The sequence below is a fragment of the Lipotes vexillifer genome, unplaced genomic scaffold, assembly GCF_000442215.2.
Source record: "Lipotes vexillifer unplaced genomic scaffold, Lipotes_vexillifer_v1.1 scaffold469, whole genome shotgun sequence".
NCBI classification, from domain to species: Eukaryota; Metazoa; Chordata; class Mammalia; order Artiodactyla; family Lipotidae; genus Lipotes; species Lipotes vexillifer.
In genome coordinates this window covers 116113-125552 of record NW_006788006.1, presented here as the reverse complement: position 1 = coordinate 125552, position 9440 = coordinate 116113, and positions in this window count along the sequence as shown.

The following is a 9440-nucleotide window of genomic DNA, read 5'->3' as shown; positions in this document are numbered from 1 at the left end:
GGGGGGGGGGGCGGGGAGGCGGGCAGAGAACACGGTCAGCAGGAGGGCTCGCGCGGGTGCGCCCTGCCGTGGACGGCCGCCGGTGTGGGAAGGTTGGCCTGGGGGCACCTCTCTTCGCTGTTCTACCCCTTCGACTCCCACACGGGCTTGGGGACGCCGGAAGGGACGATCCTGGAGCCGAGGCTGAATGCTGGAATTGGGAGGGGGAGCGGAGGAAGAAGGCTGCCACGCATAGTGGGCCGCTACCTTTCAGAATCCCGGTGTGACCACCCCGCACCCCGCGCCCTGGCAGGTCCAACCCCCTTCCAGCCAAAACCCCTCCTCTAGGTCCGGCCCGGGGCCGCTGAAGAGACGAGGAGGACTGGAGAAAGTAAGAGTCACCTCCCCGATTCGCCATCTATCCGATGCCCAAGGTTTAATCTCCGGCTTTGGGGGGGTTTGCGGACTTTCACAGCGGCCCTTACACGTCCCTTCTGAGCATCAGGAGAAATCTGTGGAGTGCGCAGAGGGACTTTGGTCAATCCCGGCCCCCAGTGGGTGGTCGGAGTGCTTATTGCTCCCTGAAGTGTAGGGTGTAGCTAGCTGTTCACACTGAGGCCGAGGGACAGGTTAAGGGACTTTGACTTGAGGTCGAGGGGCCGTGAGGGGCAAGAAGAATTAGGGCCTCTGGACCTCTAGATAGGGCTCCTTGCCACTGCCCTATGCTGAACATAGCTCAAAGCCTCAGAGGGGTCTTCCTGGGGTCATCCTTAATCTTCCAGTTTCTTGGGTTTGGGAGCAAGCATGTATCGGGTCCCTGAGCAGGGCTGATTCCCACCAACCCTTCTCTTTCTTCATCTGCCTGGCACTGAAGTTGGACTCCCCCACGGAAGAAGGCAAAGAAGTGTCTACATCTACTAGAGGTGATACACTACTGCAGACAAATGATTTTTCTCAGATCAAGTAGGACAATACCAGTTCCCTGAAAGAAAGTGGCCCGGTTGAGCAGGTGGGAAAGAGGTGGATGGACTGGGGAACGGGATTTCTTAGCAGTGTTGCTTTCCTTATTCCTTGGACTTGGGAGCCTTTTGTTTCTTCCTCTCAATTATGAATAATCACTCCTGAGTAGGGGAGTTACTGGGAGTCACCATTTGCCATATGCTTGGATTCTGTGACTTTTGCAGGAGATGGATCAAAGCAAAGGAGTAAAGCTCATTTTTGTATAAAGTGATTGTTCTCCCAAATACAGCCAGATGCAGGCAGGGCCACCCAGAGTTCTTACCTGGAACCTGCAGATACAAGTGGGAACCACCCCCTTCAGACTTAACTTGACTCAGCGTTAACAGGATTCATGTGCACCCCCTTCTCAGGAACACCAGCCAGGCACCATGTCCTGGAGGAGAAGCTGGGGAAGAACCAAGGATTCGCCAAGGCAGGTCCGACTAAGGTACTTTGGCAAATAGCGCAGCCTTGCTCTCAAAGTCCAGATCCTCTGCCTGGGTTCCCAGCCCTGTGACTGGGCAGGGAACTACCTGTTGAGTGTTGGTAATTTGTGCTCACAGTTCTGCCCACTGCAGTTCTAAAGCAGATAAAATGCTGGGCCCACAAATTCCTAGCACACAGCATCAGATCAATCCTCCCTGCCCTGTCCAGTTCCTTCCCCTGACCTGACATCTCCCTGTACACTGTTATCTCTTCGAAGCTTTGTGTTTATTCTGCATTTCACTTAGCACAGGGGTTATGAGTCAGAGCACCTGGGTTAAAACCTGCCTCATCAATTCCTAACCAGGTGATCTCAGGTATACTTAACCTTTCTGCACCTCAGTTTTCTCATCCAGAAAAAGGATGATGCTGTCTACCTCATTAAATACGCGAGGCCATTTGATCGTTCAACAAATGTGTACTGAGTACCTACTAGGCGTTCATTATACTAGGCTCCATTCCAGGTTCTCAGGGTGCATCTGTGAACACAATTGGCTGAGGGGATGGCTGAGAGAGGCAGGGCGGGCAGTTAGCAAAATCAATAACATGATCTGCTATGTTTGATCCATGCTGCAGAGGAAAAAGAAAGTGGAGCAGCATCAGGTAACAGGGGTGCTGGGGATAAGCTGGTGACAGTCACAGTATTAAAGAAGAGGTCAGGACAGGTTCCACTGTGATTGTGACATCTGAGATGAGGGAGTTGATCAAGCCCAAGCCTGGGTGAGATCAGGGTCCCAGGTAGAAGCCACCATGAGAGCAAAGGCCCTAAAGTTGTGGAAGCACACCCAGTGAGGCAGCCAGTGAGCAAGTACAGTAGGGTGTCAGCTCAGGGTGGAGGTGGGCAGGCAACTGGAGGCCATGGGAAGGAGTTTTCCTTGACACGAGATGGGATTGTGACAGATACCACAGTGAAGCAAGAAAGAGAACCCTGAATGTCAATGCTGCTCAAGGACCATCGAGCCATCTCACACTTAATGTATACATTTCATTTGGTTTATATTATGTTGCAGATTGTGTCTATTTTTATGAAAGGCTTGCTGTGTGCCACCATTTGTTTCAACCTTGGGGAGACCATAGTGGACAGAAGATCCTGGCTTTTAGAAGCTGGAAGGGGAATCAGATGGTAGATGGCATGAAAAAAATAAAGCAGGCTAAGAAGGATCCTGCTGGGGCGGTCAGGTAGGACCTTCATGAGAAGGTAACATTTGAGGAGAGAGCAGGTGGAGGGCATACTGAACAGAGGTGTGTGGAAAGAACATTCCAGCAGAGGGAACAGCATGTGCAAAGGCCATAAAGCAGGAGGCTTGTCCTCGCCCCTGGAGAAAAGGGAGGCTGGAATGGAGTGACTGTGGATTTTACACTTAGAGGGTTTCAAGTGAGGGCATGGCCTGATGGGACTTTGATTTTACGTGATCACCGTGCAGATCAGATTGGAGCTGGATGGAGGAGGCAGAGGCCATGTTAGAAGCAGCCACAGAAATGCAGGCAGGACATGGGCCATTCCAGAGTCAGCTGGTGAACAGTGGTGATTTTCCCCATGGTGTGCTGCTGGGTGTCAAAGGAGTGAGAAACGGCTGTAGTTTTGGCCCCAACTGGGTGATTGGAGGGTCTGCCTAGGAGACTGCAAAGCAGGTTTCTGGGAAAGGGTTAGGAGACAAAGATGAGTTTTGGACTTGCTGGGTCTGAAATGCTCAAAAGACAAATAGTTATGACTGTCCAGGGAGAAAGCCAAGGCTGGAGGTGGAAATCTGTTGTCCCAGCACAGAGCAGGAATTGAGACCCTGGGATGGACAAGTGCAGGTTCAGAAGCTGTCTTGGAGAGGGTGGATCTGCCACACCAGCTTTGGAGACTAGGAAGAGAGGAGGGAGATCCAGAGGGGGAGGACAAGAAAAAAGGGGGGAGCGGGGAAAGGGGAAGGAGACGGAGGAGCCACCATGAGCTGGAGAGAGATCTGGGCAGTGCCGAGCCTTGGAATCGGCAAATGTGTTTCAAGAAAGAGGGATATTCCGTGAAGATAAGTGCTGCTGGAAGAACGAATTAGACGAGACACCGATGAGAATACTGACCCTGGTATTTGGTATAGAGGGCCCCTGAGCAGAGCAGAGGTGGTAGAGCTGCTGGGATGGAGTAGTTTGGAGAGAGAAAGGAGGTGAGGAAGTGGAGACAGTTGGGCAAGAAAAAGTGGCAGTTGCCAAGGGAGCATGGGTCCCATCTTAAGGATGGGAGAATTACAGTGTGTGGCTTAAAAGAAGGAGGGGCTGGGCAGGAGCTAAGGGGAGCAGTGAAGGGAGAGGAGAAGGCAAAGTGACCTCTGGGCCCTGAGGCTGACAGGGAGCAGGTGAGTGGAAGTCCATGGTGGACTTCTGAATACTCAGACACTTTGGCAAAATAAGAAACAGGGTGTGATGATGTATTTTATGCATCAACTTGGCAAGGTCAGTGTGCCCAGGTATTTGATAAACACTTGTCTAGATTTGCTGTGAAGATTTTTTTTTTAGATGAGATAAACATTTAAATCAGTAGACTTTGGGGCATCCCTTGTGGCGCAGTGGTTAAGAATCCGCCTGCCAATGCAGGGGACATGGGTTCGAGCCCTGGCCTGGGAAGCTCCCACGTGCCGCAGAGCAGCTAAGCTCGTGCGCCACAACTACTGAGCCCGTGTGCCAAACTGCTGAAGCCCACGCATCTAGAGCCTGTGCTCCGCAACAAGAGAAGCCACCGCAATGAGAAGCCCGTGCACCGTAACGAAGAGTAGCCCCCACTCGCCGCAACTAGAGAAAGCCCGTGTGCAGCAACGAAGACCCAATGCAGCCAAAAATAAATAAATAAATTTATAAATAAATAAATTTATAAATAAATAAATTAGTAGACTTTTAAGTAAAGCAGATTATCCTCCATAATATTGGTGGGCCTCAACCAATCAGTTATTAATGGTAAAGACAGGTTTACACACACACACACACACACACACATCCTATTGGTCTTGTTTTCCTGGAGAACCCTGACTGATCCATGGGGCCCTTGGCTAACAGTGAGGAGCATGAGATGGTAGAGGTGTGAGAGCAGGAAGGAGAACACATGATACGCTCACCTTGCAGAGTGGAAAGTGAATGGGCTGTAGGAAAGGAAACCATAAATTATGCCAAACGTGGAAAGTCAACTGTGCACCATGAAGTACCATGTGTAGCTTTCCTAAAACCTAGTATCTACATACGGAAGGGCAGCAATTACATCTTCCCCTGGGGAGGAGGTCATCATTCCACAGAATATGCTTGTGGATTGATGACAAATACAGGTGTATAAGATGTGCCACCTCGCCGTCTGGTTCCTGGACCAGCCACATCTGCCTTACCTGGGAGCTCATTAGAAATAGAACCCTCAGGCCCCAAATACAGCCTGCATAGTTAGCCAGATACAAGGGGACTCTCTAGCTCTTCGAAGTTTGGGGGTTTTTTGCCACGCCTCATAGCATGTGGGATCTTAGTTCCCCAACCAGGAATCAAACCTACACCCCCTGCAGTGGAAGAGGGGAGTCTTAACTACTGGACCACCAGGGACGTCCAAGCTCTTTGCAGTTTGAGAAGCTCTGTTGTAAAGGGGTCAGCATGGTTCTGGGCATAGTAGATGCTCAATAAACTGTAGCTTAGACTAGCAGTTCTAAGAATAATAGTGCTGAATATTACTGTGAATAGTGCTGAATTACTGAATATTCACAGGCTTCCAGGAAGCAAGGACAGCAGGGCTCTGACCTGGTCCCCAATATCTAGCAGAGGCTATGGCTGATAAAAAGGGCTCAGTGAGAATCCATTGAGTGAAGGAATTTGGCTTAATTAATTTTCTCACAATACAGGCCTCCCAGCTGTCACATGAAGGCTGCTCATCTATTTTCATATTTTGTTTTGTTCCTTTTGCTGAAGTCAAAAAGACTTTGAGAACTACACAAAGGCCAACATAACCAACTACTTAAGGGCTCCAATGAAAGCACCTAAAATGACCCAATTGTTCCCTGGAAAAAGGTGCCATCCCTTTCCTCGAAGTCACATGTGGATGCTGTGGTCAAAGAAACAAAGCCAAAACACCAAACATCAGTTTGGAGGGCTGTTCATGAGCATTGGGGTGTTAATACTGACTCATCCAGACCACCAGGGACCAGCCTGTAGTTTGGCAAATTCAGTTCACTGAAACAACCAGATTTATTGTACTGGTGCCATGAGGGAGGGGGCATAGAGGATGCTGGAGTGAGGCTTGATAAAGGAAGAAGAAAAGGGTCTTCTTAAGGTCTGTTTGCAGCTGAAGGTTGGAGGAGGAGGAGGACGGTGCCAGGGAAGTGGGGTCACTTCTGCTTTGCATGCTATTTAGAGGTGGGCTCAGGAGGGGTGGGGTTAACTGAGGGTCAGGGGTTGTCAGGAGGTGAGGGTAACTTAGCCGTGGAGTCAGAGATGAGTGTAGCAAGCAGATCTGGGGTGTCAGTGGTAAGAAAATAAGAGTCACTCCAAGACGGGTGCATTGTGGCATTTCACAGCTGCTACAAAACCGTAGGGAAGGCACATTTCCTGTGGACACACAGCTGCTTTACTGTGTTTCTTCTTTCCTGCCTGTTCTTTTCTCTCTCCTCGCTGATTTTCACAGTTTTGCCCCTGGACAGGCTTTGACTCTTTTACGGGGGAAACAACCCTGGTCATTCAAGTTACTTAGATTCTAGGAGGCAGTGGGTAAGTTTCTCCACTCATGATAGGATGGTATAATACCTGGCTCACATGGATCAAACAAAATTTTTAACATAAGTACCCCAGCACAGAGCCAGAGATACTTAACAGGTACTTATGCATAATAGTCCTCTTTTCCTCCTGAATTAGCTGCACATGAACTTTTAAACGTTTTAGTGTTCGACACCTCCTATTACAGTGTATCTCAGTTTGCTTTTCTGCTATTGAACACCTGGATGGCACCACATATTTTTGCTCTAGATACAAAGAATTCTGAATTACTCCTTGTTCCTCAAACACTCCAAGTACTTACACTGAATCTTTTAAACATAGCACGATCTATTTCAGGAATTTCTTGACCCTAACTACTGGCTCTCCCAATTTTGCCAGTCTCCCTTCAGCCCCATTCCCTCAAGCTCAGTTTACTTCATGTGTAGATAGGGATGGCAGTGAGGATCCTGTAATGGATAGAAATGTGTCCCACAGCATGGTATATCTAAGTCCTAATCGCTTATTACTGTGAAATTAGCCTTATTTGGAAATAGGGTCTTTGCAGTTGTGAACAAGTTAAAACAAGGTCATACTGAATTAGAGTGAGCCCAAAATCTGATGATGGGTGTCCTTATAAGTAGGCCATGTGAAGATAGACACACAGGATGAGGGCCATGTGACAACAAAGCCAGAGATGGGAGCGGTAGGTCTACAAGGTCAGGAACACCATGGATTGCTCATAATCACCAGCAGCTAGGAGAAGGCAAGGAAGGGTTCTTCCATAGAGCATGGTCTTACTGATGCCTAGTTTTTGCATTCTAGCCTCTAGAACTATGAGAGAATAAATTCCTGTTGTTTCAGGTTAACCCGTTTTTGCAATTTGTTCTGGCAGCCCTAAGAAACTAACACAGGTCTGGATACACCCACCCACACACACCCACTAACTTGGCCTGCAGCATTAGGAAACTTGTTGCAGTCTTACTTCTCTGCTTATTTTATTATTATTTCCAGTTTCTTGTTCCTAGTCTCTTACAGATAAATTTGAGACCATTCAATGAAACATGAAAGTTGTCACCTTTGGCTCTTCCCTGTCTGTTATCTCCCAGATCTAACTGGTTAAAATAGACAAAGTCCCCCATCCATCTTCTCTTTGGCATTCTGGTTGTCTTTGTTGAAGTCATCTCCCTGGAATATTGAGATAATTGCCAACAGATCTGCTGTCCTAATCTCCCTCTTCTTTGAGTTAATTTAATTTAGCATTTACTGGGTATCAACTCAGAGCAGCCCAGCTCAAGGGTGAGCAAGTGGGGCTTATTCTGGAAGACAGGAAAATCTCACTAGTACAACATGAAGGTGAAATAAGCGAATGAATGACCGTGATGCAAAACACTTGCTATTTGGAGGGAGCTGTGTGACAAACCTGCAGATGAGGTAAGAGGTCCTCATACACCAGGCTAAAGAACTTGGATTTCACTCTGTATGCCTTTTTGCCTGCAGCCCAGAGAAAGACGCACAAATCATCATTGACTCTGAAAATTTCTGCTTTACTGTATTCTGCAGGAAAAAGGCTTGGCTGTTGTTGGCAGATTCTCTCCTCAGCCCAACCGTAATCAGGTTTCCCTGATCATTTTTCAACTAGACCTGACTTTTGGGCTTCCATTCTTGTTCTGCACTGTCCAGTTTTAGCAAGAATCCTGCTAAGTCAGTTTTACCAGAAGTCCCCACCCTAGAGATTTCTGATTACCCTTGAGATCCTGATCAGGTTCCTCACCCCCCCCCCCCCCATCCCTCCGGTTCCCCCCCCCCCCCCCCACCATCCCTCAGGTGATATCTGATGACCCTGGCCTACCTTCAGCAAGAATCCCCTCAGGTGAGGTCACTTTAGCCTGAATGCCCCTTTACCCCTAATGTTTCCCCTTAGTAATATTCTATCCACTGACTCTCCCACCCTGCTCCTTGGCAATGAATTCCCACTTTTCCTTGTTGTATTTGGAGTTGAGCCCAATCACTCTCCCCCATTGCAAAACCCTGTTTCAGTGGTCCATACACCTATCCCAATAGTCCCCTGAATAAAGATTGCCTTGAGGCAGGAGATAGATGGGCTCTAGGCTAGACATTTACAACTGGCCTTCTGTTCACACTTCTGGGGGTGAGAAGAAGATGGGCTCCAGGCCAGACATTCATTACCAGCCCCCTGTTTACATTTCCTGAAGCAAGAGACAAACGGGCTCCAGGACTACATATTTATGACCGGACTCCTGTCTATATTTCAAGATCTGCACCTCGATATAAAAACCAGCAAGAGAAATAGGGTAAATAACCGGATATTTGACATTTTTATGGCAGGGACAGGGAGGGGCTAAACCTTCTTAAAAGGTCAAGAGGTCGTAGTACATTTCTCCATCCTTGGGGCAAGGGAAACATTGCACATGCGCAGAAAGGCTCCTGGCGGGTCAAAAAGGAGGGGGCACCACCCCATAATATGTGATGCTAAGGCCGTCCCATAGGCCTCTGGGCTGTAATCCATCTTGAAAAAAAGTTGTGCATGCATGTTGGGGAGGGTCCTAAGGCAGGTCAGGTGTGGAAAAAGAAACCAGATAATTGGTCAAAGGTAAACAAAGACCCGGAAGAACTGCCCTATATAGATGACCTAACCGCCTCTTTACTGCACTCCTCCTCATTAGGCAGGATGCCCACACCCTTTCTCTCGGGGTGTGCATCTCTGCCTTGCTTCTGTCTTAACTAAACACACTTTCTCTGTTTGCTCTCCCACTTGTTGTTGTGCTATGTCTCTAATAATAAACTTTGTACCTGTTTTTATAGTTTTTGCCTCCGTGAGAAATGCATTTTTCACTGGAGGCAAGAGCCAGGGGGTCTGCTGGCTAGGATTCCTGGTTTTCATCCAGGCTACCCAGGTTCAATTCTTGGGCAGGGAATTAAGATCTCGCTTCACGCCACCAGTCACCACTGCATCTCCAAGATCAGCCTTATTGTGCTTTAACTAGTGTCATGAATAATTTTTCTTTAACACTATCATAAGCTGTTATGGGTCTTTTAACAAAATGGAGTGTTGATGAACGGTTCTCATTAGGCTAAGGGGATCTTGACAGGTACTAGAGTTCAGCTGGTATTTTGGGGAAACCCAGGAGAGAGATGTGTGGGCTGCTGGCTTACTGACTTGACAAGAAAGTAGACAGTTAATAGTGAGTACAGGAGTTGAAGGCTGGAAAGTCGGCTGCCCCATAACTGTGATTGAATCCAGTCGCTGAAGGGGGCTCTTG